This window comes from Mauremys reevesii, linkage group 17 (assembly GCF_016161935.1).
Source record: "Mauremys reevesii isolate NIE-2019 linkage group 17, ASM1616193v1, whole genome shotgun sequence".
In the NCBI taxonomy this organism is placed as follows: domain Eukaryota; kingdom Metazoa; phylum Chordata; order Testudines; family Geoemydidae; genus Mauremys; species Mauremys reevesii.
Window position 1 is genome coordinate 8,509,161 of NC_052639.1, and position 15,894 is coordinate 8,525,054.

Sequence of the window (15,894 nt, forward strand, 5' to 3'; positions counted from 1 at the left end):
GGGCTGCAAGTAGCCACCCCTGGGAAGCCAAGAAGCAGGCACAAAATTCTGCCTCCCAGCAGCCAACCGCACCTCCCCAGGCTTTGCAGAACGACTGGTGGTGATCTACTAACCCCACTTAGCCGCACTGAGGCGCTTAGCTTCTGCCCTGCCTTCCTCAGCTCGACTTTCCTCTTTTGCCCCATTCCCGCCTCACTTCCTTCTTTGGCAAGTCACACAGAAGAGCCGGCCGCCATAGGCCAATCTCCAAGGGCAGAGGAGACCAAGCCGCAAGGCTTCAAAAGGTGACTGGCCAAGATCCTATAGCTTTCCCCTACTGATGCCAAGGCTTTTTCTCAGCTCATTTCACTATCTTCTGTCATGCAGGGGTTGGGTTTATCGCAGGTGTTACCTGAAATTAGGTCAGCTAGTCAGCGTAGGGAGCACTAATGACCCACCAGAGTTTGGCAGAAAGCAGCACGTTTATTATCTGGATAGCTAAGCTCAAAAGAAGGGGGGGCGGGGTGTCACACTCACACTCCCAGGACAGGCACAGCACTGGAGATGTCAGGATTCTGCAAGGTAAGTGTCCCACAGTGCAGCTATGGATGGTGCAATGGAAGTAAGTCTTCCTGAGGCACAATGAAATACAACGCAGAGAACCACTGGCCAGGCGGTCCGGGCAAAGGGCATTCACTGGAGGTACAAGCTTGTGAGTGCTCTCCTGAGCACAGGGCCCCTTCCCCTTTTTAGGGCCTGCACCTCATGGCCTGCGACTAGAGATGACTTGGCTGCATCTGGTTGGTCACACTCCACCTTGGGCAGTGTCCATGCTCTGGGTGTGTGAGTGCTGCCTAATTAGCGTCCCAGACACCTTGTCTACCTGGGAGCTCTTCTGCTCTTTAACCAGCCCATTCATCCCATGAGCATTCCAGGGGGGAGCGGGATGGGAAAAGCCACTTCACAGGCATTCAGAGAGGGAGAGGAGACAGAAGTGGGAGCAGGGGAAGTATAACAGACCTTCTGAGCATAGAAATCACTGCTGCTCCTACAGCAGCAAGGAGAGGCCACTAGGAGCTGGGAAAGTTAAGGCTGGATGCTTCTGCCTGGTTTTGAACCAAGGACCTTTTGCGTGTGAGGGAAACGTGCTAACCACTACACTACAGAAACTGTCAGAGTGCTCTACCCTTCCCTTCATAAGACCATAAGAATGGCCATATTGGATCACACCAAAGGTCCATCCAACCTCACATCCTATCTGCCAACAGTGGCCAATGCCAGGTGCCCCAGAGGGACTGAACCTAACAGGTAATGAGCAAGTGATCTCTCTCCTGCCATCCATCTCCCCCCTCTGACAAACAGGCTAGGGGCACCATTCCTTACCCATCCTGGCTAATAGCCATTCATGGACTTAACCTCCATTAATTTATCTGCAAAAAGAACAAGGAGTACTTGTGGCACCTTAGAAACTAACAAATTTATTTGAGCATAAGCTTTCCTGGGCTAAAACCAACTTCATTGGATGCATGCAGTGGAAAATACAGCAGGAAGATAGATATATATATATATATACACACACACACACAGAGAACATGAAAAATTGGGTGTTGCCATACACACTATAATGAGAGTGATCAGTTAAGGTGAGCTATTATGAGCAGGAAAAAAGCCCCTTTTGTAATGGCTTTCGAGAAAGCAAGACAGAGCCTTGGAAGGCCCCGCAGGGTTTATGGCACAGGAATTGTTCTCAGATTCCACTGAGACTTCAACTCAGATTGCAGGATTCAAAGTCCTGAGTGCTGGCCCTTACACCATGGGACCAGCAGAGCACCTGTTGATTACTGTAGACTTCCAGCAGGGAGGACTCTGTGGGCAGGGGCGGCTCTAGGCATTTTGCCGCCCCAAGCACAGCAGGCAGGTTGCCTTTGGCGGCTTGCCTGCGGGAGGTCCGCCGAAGTTGCAGGACCAGCGGACCCTTCGCAGGCATGCCGCCGAAGGCAGCCTTCCTGCCGCCCTCGTGGTGACCGGCAGAGCACCCCCTGCAGCTTGCTGTCCCAAGCACGCGCTTGGCATGCTGGGGCCTGGAGCCGCCCCTGTCTGTGGGGACAATTTTTTCTGGCAGGGAGGACTCAGTGGGAACATGCCTCTGCGGCCAGCCCTGCATTTGCTCAAAAAGTCAGCGCACGGCACTTTGCTGCAGCCCCAGAGGCCTTTCTTCCTCCAGACTGTGAGGCCAGTGGACAGGTGAGGCAGTAGCACCTTCAGTCCCAGGCAGTAAAGGGCCCTTCCTGGGAAAGGCCATGTCCTGAAAAGGAAAAATGAAAGTCAAGGAGAGTCCTTCTAAAATGCTTTAGGGGTGTCCCAGGGGGAAAGTGTTTCTTGGTCTGACCAGAGACTTGAACCCTGGATCCTCAGATTAAAAGTCTGATGCTCTGCCAACTGAGCTAGCCAGACTCACATTCAAAAAAGGCGAATTTCATGCAGAAGAGAAACTGTTCAAGAAAAATGAGGGCAGGAAACAAGACAGAAAACCTGCTACTTTCGCTCTCTTAGCAGCCCTAGCCCCAGCCTGCTTCTCCATCCAGTGCCTTGAGGCCGTATTCTTTTTTTCATTAAATATCAAATCCAGGAGAAAATACAGTAATACAAACCAATACAAAATCACAAACAGAAATGTCATTGGAAATACAGAAATAAAAAAGGAAAATGCAATCCCCATCACTTTATCGTGTCGGGGCCATTCCTGTATTGAGAGCACCTGCGAAGGTCCCTGTGTGCTTACGAGAAACCTGGACGAACTCATACCACAGCCTGAACATGAAACTCAACTGCTCCCGGGTGCCGCAGTAAAACCCTTTCCCTGCTGTGACGTTGCACTCTATAGGATTTTATGAAAATATGCTAATGAGTGTGAATATAAAGTGACTGGACTATGCTTCATGCCAAAGGTCTCCTGTACAGTATCATTACAAAGCTTATAATCTACGGTGTGTGTTCATCCTATTTGTATGAACCGATCATTCTTGGATCTGAAACTAGAAATATGAACTATAACTCTGAGGTCCTGTTGTAATGATGCAAAGTGTGGGCCATTAATAGTGTTTTGGACTCTTGATGGCTCCCATTAACCAGGACAATTGACTGGAGATGGCTCTGTCCTGCACCATCCCTGAGTCAGGCCAGGAAGAATGAAGGCTTGGGGATCTCACAGGACGTGACCATCTCACCTGGTACAGGAATCCATCTTAAACCTGGGGCTCTTCCTCAGGAGAGAGACAAAAAATTCCTGCCTTGCTACCAAAGCAGATAGAAGGGGTTGAACTGAACAAACATGATAGTCATGAGACATCCCCTAGCTATCACCTAGTCTTTGCCTCTAAATCTGTGCAGATGGGACCTTTCCCTCCAGTGCTGGAGGATTCTCCCTTCTCATCTACACCCTTGTCCCAAGCAGCACAGCGGGTGGGAATCTTAAATGTACAGAGGAGACTTGGGAGCAGAAACCCCCCCAGACCTTCCATGCAATTGGCACTTGCCCCTTATTGAGCAAGATTGAAATTCCTGCAAAGAGACTGGTGGGCCACATCCCCTCTGGGCATGAGCAAAGCAGCAGGGTGAAAAGAACCTAGAAATGCTGGGGATTGAACCCAGGACCTCATATATGCAAAGCATGTGCTCTACCACTGAGCTACATCCCCAGATGTGATATGTGTGCTCTAGGTTACACTCAGAACCTTCCTGTTTCCAGAGCAGGTTGAGGGGGGAGGGATAGCTCAGTGGTTTGAGCACTGGCCTGCTAAACCCAGGGTTGTAAGTTCAATCCTTGAGGAGGCCACTTAGGGATCTGGGGCAAAAATTGGTCCTGCTAGTGAAGGCAGGGGGCTGGACTCTATGACCTTTCAAGGTCCCTTCCAGTTCTAGGAGATTGGTATATCTCCAGTTATTACCTTTTTTTTAATTACCACCTAGTGGCCTAAAAGCAGCATGAGGGACACATTCCCTGCTCTGAGGCCAAATCTGCTGTCCTGGAGGTTGCTGGTTCTTAGGGGTCACTTTGCAGCAGGGCCAGATTCGATGTGTGGGGCAGAGAGAGTGGGTGCCCTGGACTCAGGGTGCAGAGATACACTCAGCCCTCTCCCCAGCATTGGGTGGGGGGGTGCTGCCACCCGTGCTGGAAGGTAATGTGTCGGGGGGGGGCACTGTGAGTCGCTCAACACCTGACCCTGGAGTCAGAAGTGCTGTGGGGAGCTCTAGGTGTTTCTAGGATCTGCTATTTCCACCTGCCTGTGAAGTCCAGCTTTCCCCAGCACATTCACTGCGGTGCAATTGGGTCACTGTTTCCATGGCTGAACAGCAAAGAATCGCTCCCAGTTTCCCTTCTATCTGCAGTAGGATTAGCCTGTGTCAGTGGTTAATGAGGTGGCTCTTGTAGATTGTTATTTATTCCCCACCTTGACAATACACACAGTCCCTTTCCTACTCAAATCCCCAGCACCTCGGTGATCCTGGTAGCAGGGGTTGGATCCTGAGACTTTCACGGTTCTTTCCCCCTCCACCTGGAGTGAACTCAGCTTTTCCCCCATCCCAGACCATCCATGAAATAACAACAGGGGCATAAAGAAAGAGGGGAGGGAACATCTCACGGCCAGGGCTGGATGTGTCCAGGGCCCCCTGCTTGTCCATTGTTTCCATGGAATTTGGCCCCCTGCTTTGCACAAGGGACAGAGAAAGATCTTGCTGTTCCTGTGTCTGTGCAAGGAAAATTGTGCTTCTGTATGAAAGAAAGGCGGGAAATGGCCCCATGGTGGGACAATATCCTCAGGATTAAGAGCAAAGGACTCAGGCTGAGAACTGATTTAACCCCACTCATCTGGGATTTAACAAGTTCTCTTCCATGGAGACACTGGGAACTTGTGACATTGATCCAGACTCTGGGGGTTCGGGCTGCTTTAACTCTTGGCAAAAACATGAACTTGATTCCAAGAAGGGAGAGAGGCGAAGCCTGAAGCTGACTTTAGTCCCAGGCTGGGGTCTCCTGAACGGTGGGAAACATCCTTGGCTGCTACCCAGGGACAGCAGCTACTGGTGACATACCAGGGATGGGATGAGAGGGGAATGTTACATGGACTTTATCATACAGGGCCCATCCTGCTTCTCAGAGCCCACAGGTGAGAATCTAGAGAAGGCTGAGGCTGTGGCTACACTTAGTGCTTCAAAGTGCTGCCGCGGCAGCGCTTTGAAGCGCTAAGTGTAGTCAAAGCGCCAGCGCTGGGAGAAACCTCTCCCAGCGCTGTCCGTACTCCACCTCCCTGTGGGGAATAACGGACAGCGCTGGGAGTGCGGCTCCCAGCGCTGGGGCTTTGACTACACTGGCGCTTTGTAGCGCCGCAATTTGCAGCGCTGCAGAGGGTGTGTTTTCACACCCTGCTGCAGCGCTGCAAATTTGTAAGTGTAGCCAAGCCCTGAGTCATTTCTCAGCTGCATTCTCAGGAGTAGCCAGTAGCCGTCCTTGACCAGAGCCCCAGGGGAGCAACCACGGCAGTTCTGCGGAGAGCTCTGGCTGCCAGGGGATCCAGCTAGGAGAGAGAGTGCTGGGTGATCTGGAGGGCCAGTCCAGTGGGGCTGTCTCAGGAGTCAGAGGTGGCTTTGCCAGTGGGGAGGCGCTAGGTCAGATGTTGGTGGGGTGGTGAAGCAGGGACTACAGGATGTGAGGCTGGTTAAAATGAAACTGCACAAAAAACCCTCCCCCTTTGCTCCAGCTAAAGGCCTTACTTTGGCCTCTCCCGCTTTCCTAAAAATCTCCATATCTACCCTGGCCTCAGAAACCCCCTTTCTCCCATGGGTATTTTCATGGTTTCTTCCTTTTTTCATGGTCTCGTACAAATATTTTTGCCATCAAAATGATCAAGTAAATGTAAAATGAGAAAAACAATCAAACAACACATCTGTCTGTCCTTCACCAGCCATGGACTGTGTCTGAATTTTTCTACAGAACAGTCTAGGCAGGCAGAGTCACCCCTACATTTACTTCACATCAGGCCCAGGACTTGCACCCAGCAGTTCTTGCGGCTGTGGGACAGAGCTGAGCTTCACTGGCAGCAGTGAGGGAGGACGGTTGGGACTGAGCTGTCGGGGGAATATTTTAATCCTTATCTAATTTTCATAGGATTAAATCAATGCAGCTTCCACTTCTCCATCTCTCCCAAGGAAATGATGTTTCTGTGCAAAGTACCCAAACCTTTTAACAATAAGAAGTGAAATGAAATGGCCACATGATGGCAACAGAACCTAAGAAACGTGTTAGTCTCTAAGGTGCCACACGTACTCCTGTTCTTTTTGAGGATACAGACTAACACGGCTGCTCCTCTGAAACCAAAGAGATGAGAAGCCATGTTCTTGTTCAATGAGCATTGAAGCTGAAAAGGGAGATGTTTCCTCTTTGATTCCTAAGCCCCCAACTCTAATCCACTAAACACCCCTTTCCTCCCACAGCCAGGACTAAAACCCAGGAGTCATAACTAGTGGCCCCCCTTAACCTTCTCTCTGTGAGGAAGAAGAAGCTCTGAGACCCCTGGGCTGTCCCCTTGCCAGCCTGCCTGGGCTGCACTTGAAACCCAATGGGGTTTCCTTGGGCAGTTCTGAATCTTGCTCCCAGGAAGGGTGTAATTTTAGGAGCAGGTTCCAAATAGTGCAATTAACCAGCCAGAAGGGGCAGCAGGTATCGGTGTCGGAGCCATTGAAATAATCACAGCAAAGTAGTTCAGGGAAACTGTTATTCATGAAGTGTGAGTGAAAGGTGAGAATCTGATGGTGTCAGTGTCACACTAGAGGGCGCTGAGATGGTTTTAAATTTGTCATCCAAACCCAGCCACCACCTAGCACATGTTTTAACCTCTTCCTCTCTTACCGTTGCTCCTTATCAGGGAAGGGGAGAGAGCAAACGAGCAATAGAAACAGAGACCTAGTGACCGGAGCAAACATTTCTTTGCTCCTTGCTTGGCTCTGTCAGTTATTTGGGTACAAACTCACCCCCCACCCACTGTCTGAGCTGGGCTCAGTGGGCAGGAAGAGCTCAGCTGTCAGTGGCACTTGGGGAGCTCGGGACATTACTGGGAGCTGCTCAAACGTTTAGGTGAAAACCACCTAAACACGGACACAAGGTCTAGGCTGCAGTAACTCATCTTGCATCTGCGGCTGTTGAAGCTACAAGGCAGAGGACTAAGTACAACATTTAAACTGATGTTTGACCTCAGAGAATAAAACAAATGTGTCTGTGAAAAGAGGGGAGTCGAGTTCAATCCCTTGTCACCATCGATGTGCAAACCAGGAACCTGTTGCTTTGCATTCCTGATGTGTCGCCATCATGTGGCTATTCTCATAGACTTTAAGGTCAGAAGGGACCATTATGATCATCTAGTCTGACCTCCTGCACAACGCAGGCCACAGAATCTCACCCACCCACTCCTGTAACAAACCCCTAACCTATGTCGAGTAACCTATTCTGTTCAGTCCCTTTAATTAAAAAACTGTGGTTTTTTTCATAGAAACTATATTTCCCTCGTAGAGACACAGGGGCAGATTAATCTACAAAGGGAAGGTGATTCCAAGGCAGTTCTGGAGGAGAAGGGAACGTTTTCAGTATCACTAAATTATTTTGTTGTGCCTCACAGAGAGAGAAAGAGAGAGAAAAAATAAACCTATTAATATGAGCTACCGATACAGTCCACAGCATGAAATACACAATTTTGTGTTCAATGAGTTGTGTTCATTTACATAATATGAAAAATATGTATTAGGCAATGCATGAAAACCTCACTGCATTGAACAACCCACTTGATCTAGTCAATGTACTACAGAATATTTTAAGAAGTCAAGAAAGATGTGCGTATAAATTAATGTGTTGTGCCATTTACACACGTACAAGACACAGAAGAAACGGAATTATTTGAGCTACTAAAATTTCCATTTTCTCACAGCATTTTAGGTCTCAAGGTTGTTTTAATTTGATTATTTTTTTGGAACTAGAAATGGGGAAAGAGCACACTGAAGTCAGTGGAATTACCGCAGTGAGGGATTAGTCTCATTATTTGCCACTAACAAAACCTTTGTTAACACAGAGTTAACTTTGACTGTGACTATCTCTTACCTTCCAGAACATCGAGTTCAGTAAAACTCAAACTCTGGAAAAACAGGGAATACAGAGTGAGGATACATGCCCAGATAACCTTAACTCTGCCCTCTAGAAGAGAATCCCTGATAGCATATGAGAACAAGGAAAGGTTTGGGGACAAATTACAGCTACTTCCCAAGAGTTTGTTTCTTCTGTAATTAATTGATCCTGGCCCCATCCATTGATCCTGGCCTGGTGTCTGGCTGTGGAATTTACTGTTTACTATTTTTATCCCAGTATATTTAAAGATGAAACTGCTTTACAAAAGCTCCTTTATTCTAGGTGATACAAACAGGTCCCTTCCGAGCTATTTCAAGGAGCTGGAATTTTCCTGACCCACAGGGAGCTTAAACTAACATGCTCAAGATCACACATTCCTTAGGAGAAAACGAAGGGAAAAAAAAACAAAACCCACCAAACAGTTGCTGTTTCTACGCAAATGATCAATGAGACCAGAAAGTGAGACTGTGCAATTAACTGTCTGTACTACACTGACTCTGCAGTTACTTGGATGCAGACACACCCAGCTCTACGGTTGGGAAACGTACAGAGACTCTGCTGCTGCTCTGAACTAGCAGCACATGACCTCTGAACAGCTGCCATTCGAATGTATCTGAAAGTCACAAGGAACAACGATCTGTGTTAAAGGAAGGCTGCCAGTTATTAGAGCCCCAGTTGATGCCGTGTGCACAAAGAGAGGTTTGAATGTGTAACAGGGAGTTTGGTAAATCTTGGTTATTTTAGTTTTGTAACAGGCTCCTGTCCACCCCCAGTGGACTTTTCAGTCCCAATGGCAACTTACTTACCAAATGTAATACAGACTAGTCCATTCCTCCCAAGTGGATGTGGTTCTTGTTCTTGTGCACATTGTAGCCCATGGAGGCCAAGGACCTGCAAATGTGTCTTCATGTGTCTTTGTTTCATTGATGAAAACAAACCGACACTTAGAGGATTGAAAGTGATTTCTGCTGGGGGACGTTTGCTAGGTGTTTATGCATTTGCACAGGAAAACAGTAAGTGTGTTCATTCATTTCAGGAATCCCTATATAGTAGAGCTCCTGAGCATACTAGAAATAGAATTATTTCTATTGAAGAAACAAGCTTGAAAGGGGGCACTTGAATTTGAACCAAGAACTACTTGATTTGCAGTCAAACACTCTACCACTGAGCTATACCCCCCTGACATTTGCATAGGTAAGTCTGTGATCTTAAGGATTTTGAAGGACGGGCTCTGCCTCAGAGAGCTCCTTTTCTATTCCCAGACCACAGGGGTTTAAAAAATGGGGTTTGATTAAACTTTATATACACATGTAGACACCACAGCTTGCACACCCACCAACATAACTTCCCCCGCTGACATAGCTACCACCTCTCGGGGAGATGGGTTAACTGCACGGACGGGACAGCTCTCTCCCCTCCGCTTAGAGCAGCTTCATTATTTATGAATAGGTGGGAAATAACCTCCTGAATGGACAGGAACCAATGTATCAAATATTGCTGTGTCTGCATTCAATATGGGTAACTGGTCATATTGGGCTGGATTAGTAGGAGCGTTGCCAGCAGATCGAGGGAAGTGATTATTCCCCTCTAGTCAGCACTGCTGAGGCCACATCTGGAGCATTGCGTCCAGTTCCCCACATACACACACACACACTACAGAAACAACTTGGAGAGAGTCTAGGGGGCAGGGGACTTACGAGGAGAGGCTGAGGGCAGGGCCGCCCACAGGGGGGTGGGGGGGTCAATTTTCCCCAGGCCCTGCAGGGCCCCCAGGAGAATACAGGATTCTATAGTATTGCAACTTTTTTTTATGGAAGGGGCCCCTGAAATTGTTTTGCCCCAGGCCCCCTGAATCCTGTGGGTGGCCCCTTCCCAGACCGTGGTGCTGTCCCCACTCCACCCCTTCCCTCGTTCTCCTCCTCCGAGGCCCCCTGTGCTCCACCCTCACTCCCATTTGGCCACTTCCCACCCCTGCTCTTTGGCTGAGGCCTGCTGATTGCTCGCTCCTCTCCTCCCGCAAGGCCTCCTCGCACCTCTCCACCCCCGACCCCAAGGTCTGCCTACTGCCCCCCCTCTCTGCCCCCTCCCCTGTCCATCGCCCACACCTCTCTGCCCCTCCCCTGAGACCTACCCTGTCCACCTCTTTCTTTGATCATCTGTTATTATTCCTTGAAACATCAAGGATGGAATAAAAAGCGAGTTTACTCCAGGGTGAGGAAAGAAAGGAGCCATCAACCCCCTGGCAAAGCTCAGTGCCCCAGAGAAAACCTGCCCCCTGCTATCGCAATCACTGATGTACTGGGGATATGACGGGAAAGGGACTGTCTGAATGATCGAGGCAGGAAATGGACAAAAATCTACAGCAACATCATTAACCACAAACACACTCTCCTCGTGCTCCAGCCAGAAGGGAAAGGAGCAGGAATTCTTGCAATTCAGCCATGGACACACTTACACAAGGGCACAGCAGTGTGTGTGTTGTGGAAGCTGGTCTGAGGAAACAACTGGAGTTGATCACTCAGTGAGAACAGAACTAGAGTGCAGTGAAAGCCACATCTCAAACAAGAAGTTGTGGCCAAGTGGTTAAGGCGATGGACTAGAAATCCATTGGGGTCTCCCTGCGCAGGTTCAAATCCTGCCAACTACGCAGGAAGTTGTGGTTCTTTAGTTTCAATGGAGCTGGGTCTTGTCTCACTCTTCAGTTATGTCTACATGAAAGAATAATGTGGCTTAAGTTAAAGTGTTTTAATTGAACAGATGTTGCATGTCCACCCTATGCCCCTGTGTCACCAGAGCACATCCATGCTAGCATCTCTTGGATCGCCACAGAGAGCAGTGCATTGTGGGTAGCTATCCCACTGTGCAACTGGCTGCAGGGTGCTTTGGGAAGGGTTTGCAATGCCTCACGGGCTGGTACAGCGTCACATGATGCAGGTTTCTATCCCATTGTTCAATGGGCATCTTACTAGATTGCCAGCTGCTTTTCAACTGCAATGAGCATGGTGGGGTAGAGAGCATGGGGGGGGGGAGAGACAGTGTGTGCGTTGCGGAAGAGTGAGTGTGTCGCACACTGTCTCTAAGTTCAGACAGCTGCTGGAAGCGACCAGTCCTGAGGCAGGGGACAGCCCTGACATTAGCCCCCCTTCTCTCCCTGGCTCAGCTCAGCACAGCACTCTCTGTCGCACACACAGACACACACTTCTGCCTGCTTAGCTCTGTGTCAGGGGTGCTGGAAAAGGGGGGTTATAGGGCCATGTCCCCACCACTCTTTACTGGCTGTTAGGACAAATGATGGGGGGAAGGGTGCAGTCTTGGGGAAGAGGCGTCTGTGGGTGTGGCCTCGGGGGGAGAGGTGCTGTGAGTGGGGGTCCTTAGGGAAGGGGTGTCATGGGGGTGCCACAGTTCGGACAACGGTGCCCCCCCCACTGTAAGGAAGCTTCTGCTGCCCCTGCTCTGTGTTGGCAGAGCGGGAGAGAGCAGCATCCACGGCAGTGATTTGCTCCCTGGGGCTCCGGCAGGGGGGCTCGGGAGGTGATTTAAAGGGCCCGGGGCTCCGGCCGCTTCAGGGAGCCCTGGGCCCTTTAAATCACCAGCCTGGGGAAGCCGGGCTGGGCTGGCACAGAGTACCGGCTCTTGCCGGTACCCCATACCGGAACATACCGGCTTACTTTCACCTCCGGAAGGTCCTCACGCAGATCAATAACTGGGTAAAAGATAGGAAACAAAGGGTAGGAATAAATGGTCAGTTTTCAGGATGGAAACAGGTAACTAGTGGTGTCTGTACTGGGACCAGGACTAGTCAACATATTCATAAACAACCTGCTAAACAGTGAGCTGACAAAATTTGTAGATGATCCAAAACTACCGGCTTGCTGCCTAGAACGAACGCTCCTTGAGTGGGGTGATCCACAGGGAGTAGCTCAAACCTCCAAAGTGCCTGGCCAGGGGCAGGACATTAGCACAGCAAGGGAGGGGTGTGGCAGTGACATCACAAAGGCCTTTTGCAGGACCTCAGACTATTGGCCAAAGGTGGTGGGGAGGTGATGACCTCACAGAGAGATGCTGACACCAGCCAGGCAGGACAGGGGCGAGGGGCCAGGGAAACCTCAGAGACCCTGTGGCTTTGCTTCAGCAAGTCTCCTTCTCCAGGTCTCTCTTTGAGGACTGAGAGTTTTCGGGTTCACGGACATGAGCGCCAGGAGGAACCTCTTTCGAGTTTTCTCCTTCCCTTTTAGTGATTTTACTAGAAAACATCCATCTTTGTTTAGAAAGTAAGAGCCTCCTCGAGGTCTAAAACCTGTTCAGTCTGATCCATCTGGTGACAGTTGAATTCTAGGCATGGAAAACACGAGCTTAAGGAGACAGAATTTTATTCTGCACCTGGGATTTTGTCCCTTAGAATCACTGGGGACATTAGGGTTTGTCCTTTTTGTTTCACATTTTCCTCCATCCATCCCTTCCTCCTTTCTCTTTGTCTCTTGCTTCTTTTGTCCTTTCTCCTGTTCCCCTCCCAACAGCAGGAACGGTGTGTGTGTGTGTGTGTGTGTGTGTGTGTGTGTTGCAGGGGAGTGCTCGGCAGCTCCCATTGTGGGAGGCCCACCCAAAAATGTGGGGCTGAAATAGTGCTCGGGCAGTGATCCCCACCGGTGACCTGGGCCATCCTCTGGGCTCTCTGGTGAGAACCCTCAGCCTCCCATCCTCAGTCTCTACCCTGATTGGCTGAGCAGGGGGTTATTGACAGGGAGGAGACTCAGGTCCTTGTTCTTCTCTTTTAAAACCAAGTAAATAAGTCAGAACCAGTTCTATGTTTGATGAATTTTGCTGCTTTCAGCATTTATTGTCTCTGAGCAGTTCATGATTCTCTCTAACATTGCAGTTCTCCTCAAATACTCGCTGAGTAATTACTGTGCACTGTTGTTGGTCTGGAGCTCCTCTGAGAGCACTTTATTCAGGTCATTCAATGTCTGAAATTCAAGATCCGATGGTTAGTTTGAAAATCAGGGCTCTTGTGTCCTACTCCCAACTCTGCCACTGACTGGCTGTGTGAGCTAAGACAAGTCAATTCTCCTTTCTCAGCCTTAGCTTCTCCCTCTTTCAAGTAGGGATAATAATGATCCGCTCCTATCTACCTCATGGTGGGTGGAGGATGGGGATCCATGGGAGAGTGTCACTAGGAGTAATGCATAATATGAGGTGTCCTATCACGTTTACTCAGAGCAGATTATGACATAATAGAATAGCTGAAGTAGTCTTTTTTATTTGTATTTTTTTATTTTGAAATTAAGAGCAGCAATTACTTAGCTCAGACTGAAGCATCTTATCTAATTTTTGAAATATAAGTGTCTCCTCTTTGTGTGCGACGAGACAATTTAACACACTGTGACAAACAGGAGATGCTTTTGTTTTGCAACAAAATATTTTTGCAAAGAACTTTCATCCCACTTGTTTTGATTTTGAGAAACAAACTGGTTTAGTCTGAATGGGATTTTCTGACAGAAATGGTTTCAATGAAATTTCCCCACCATCTCGATTCCTGGGCTCTATCCCTGCCTCTGGCGGGTTTTGCTGTTTGTTAGAACAGGAGTCAGGACTGGTGGCTTCTCTCTCTGGCTCTGCCACTGCCTTGCTGTGTAGGCCCTTGGGTAGGTCACTTCCCTTCTCTGCACCTCAGGCTCCTCCCCATCTGTCCAATGGGAACAGGGACAATTCTTGAACTCTGGGCGGTCGTGAGCCTGAGTGAGATAAGGGGCGTTAAAGCCCTCTGTGAAGGAGAAAGGGGAGTTTCTCGGTGTTTAGCACCAAGGAATTCTAAAGTTTGCTAAAATGTCTAGTCTGTGGAAACAAGAAATGGTCAGAGCCAAACTTTTTAACCACTGCCTTTTCTAAAGCACCTTCAGGGATGTGAGTCCCTGTCTCTTAGGTACCTGGGGTTCTTTGCCAGCAGGAGAGAAGAGGTTCCTGCCTCTGTTTTTGTGGCCTTAACAAACCAGGCGTTGTGCCCCAGTTCTCGTCTGAGATCCCTGAAAAAGAACATCTTCCCATCCTTGAACAAGACAGGACCTATCTTTAAAAGGGGAACAAAGAGACCCCTGGGACTTACAGACTAGCTAGCCTCACTTCCACAGCTGGAGAGATACTGGAATACATTCTTAAACACTCAGTTTGTCAGCAGCACCTACAGGATACTTTGGTTCTTAGGACTAGTGAGCATGGATTTGTCAAGAACAAATCATTCCAAACCAATCCGCTTTCCTTCTTCGGCAGGGTTCCGGGCCTAGTGGAGGTGGGTAAACAGTAGATGGGATCGATCTCGGTGTTACTAAGGCTTTTGACACAGTCCCGTAGGACATTCTCACAAGCAAAGGAGGGAAATGCGGTCTAGATGCCATCAGTGTCATGTGGGTGCAGAGCTGGTTGAAAGCCCAGACTCCAAGCGCCCTTCTCCATGTCTGGCTGTCCAACGGAGAGGGTGCACCTAGTGGGTCCGGCAGGGATCGGTCCTGGGTCTGGTACTATTCAATAGTTTCATGAATGATTTGGAAAATGGAGTGGAGAGCATGCTGCTAAAATGTGCAACTGACACCAAGCACTTTGGAGCACAGGACTGGAATTCAAAACACCCTTAACAAATTGGAGACTTGGTCTTCTTGAGCCAAACTCCATGGCTGGGCCCCTCTCTCTAGACTGGGCTGAAGTGAAACCCCAGAGCCAAACCCTCCCCCTCCTGGGCCGTGCGCTCCGCCCTGGAATGGTCAGATGCTGCTTAGCGCTGTCAGAGCAGCTTTGGCTGGGGGATTCTCCCAGCACTTTCCAATAGCAGGAAAGTATGAAATCTCCATTTGACTGCTGGGGACAAAGTCCCACAGGAAAAGGAAAACAACCAGCAGTGGAACCAATAGGAAACCCAGCAATGGAACTCAGGAGTCCTGACTCCCAGTCCCCTGGCCCGGTCACTCCAGCGGAGCACACTCCCTCTCAAAGGCAGGGGGAGCGGCCATGAGGGCTGCTTGTAATTGCCAGCTGTGGGAGGGAGTGTGCAGCAGTGGTTAGTGAAGGGGCCTGGAAAGAAGGACTGCTGGGTCCCATCCATCCTTCTGACACTTGGTGTGACCCTGAGCCAGTCGCTTCCCCTCCCCTGACTTGTTTCTCATCAGCGGGGTTGGGGTCACAGTCCCGACAGCCCAGGGGGGTTGGGAGGCTCTAGGAAGGTGTGTAAAGTGCTGGGATGTCAGGATCCTGGAGGCCCCTAGTGGGGTGTAAAGCCTGGCAGCACCACATGATGTAGCAGGCGATAGCTAACCCAGGTGGGGACATGACCCCACACGCCCTCTGCAAGTGTTGCCTCTGAAATTAGGAAAACTGGTGAGTTGAAGGCACAGCTGCACACCCAGGAGAAAGCCCAGCACGACATGCCCAGGGTGAAGGGGGTGCTAAAGCCTGGCATCAAACCAGAAACATTTAGATCTTCACTCTAATGCACTCCCAGCTGAGCTACTTTGGAAATGACCAGGCCAACCAGGAAGGCTTAATACACGAGCCACAGCACATGCTGGGAAGATTTAAATCTGGATGTCACAACGCAGGAGACAAACAGTGGACTTGGCCCCGGAGGGGCAGGCTGGGGTTTCCTATATCCCAGTCACTCAAGCAGCACCTGCCCCCTCAATCTGTCACTGGCGCCCCCAGGTCTGCGAGACGAGAGCAGCAGTTCTCACTGGAACAACTCCACCCACAGCTCGCAGGCT

The 15,894-nt window shown here is 49.6% G+C and overlaps 4 non-coding genes across 4 annotated transcripts; 1 reads left to right on the plus strand and 3 right to left on the minus strand.

The window, feature by feature from the left end:
- Positions 1 to 1,076: 1,076 nt before the first annotated feature.
- TRNAV-CAC lies at positions 1,077 to 1,149 on the minus strand. Its single transcript has one exon. It is a non-coding gene; the product is annotated as a tRNA-Val (tRNA).
- Positions 1,150 to 3,605: 2,456 nt separating this feature from the next.
- On the minus strand, positions 3,606 to 3,677 carry TRNAA-UGC. Its single transcript has one exon. It is a non-coding gene; the product is annotated as a tRNA-Ala (tRNA).
- A 5,579-nt stretch (positions 3,678 to 9,256) lies between these two features.
- Positions 9,257 to 9,328, minus strand: TRNAC-GCA. The gene has a single exon. It is a non-coding gene; the product is annotated as a tRNA-Cys (tRNA).
- Positions 9,329 to 10,714: 1,386 nt separating this feature from the next.
- On the plus strand, positions 10,715 to 10,796 carry TRNAS-AGA. The gene has a single exon. It is a non-coding gene; the product is annotated as a tRNA-Ser (tRNA).
- Positions 10,797 to 15,894: the final 5,098 nt, after the last annotated feature.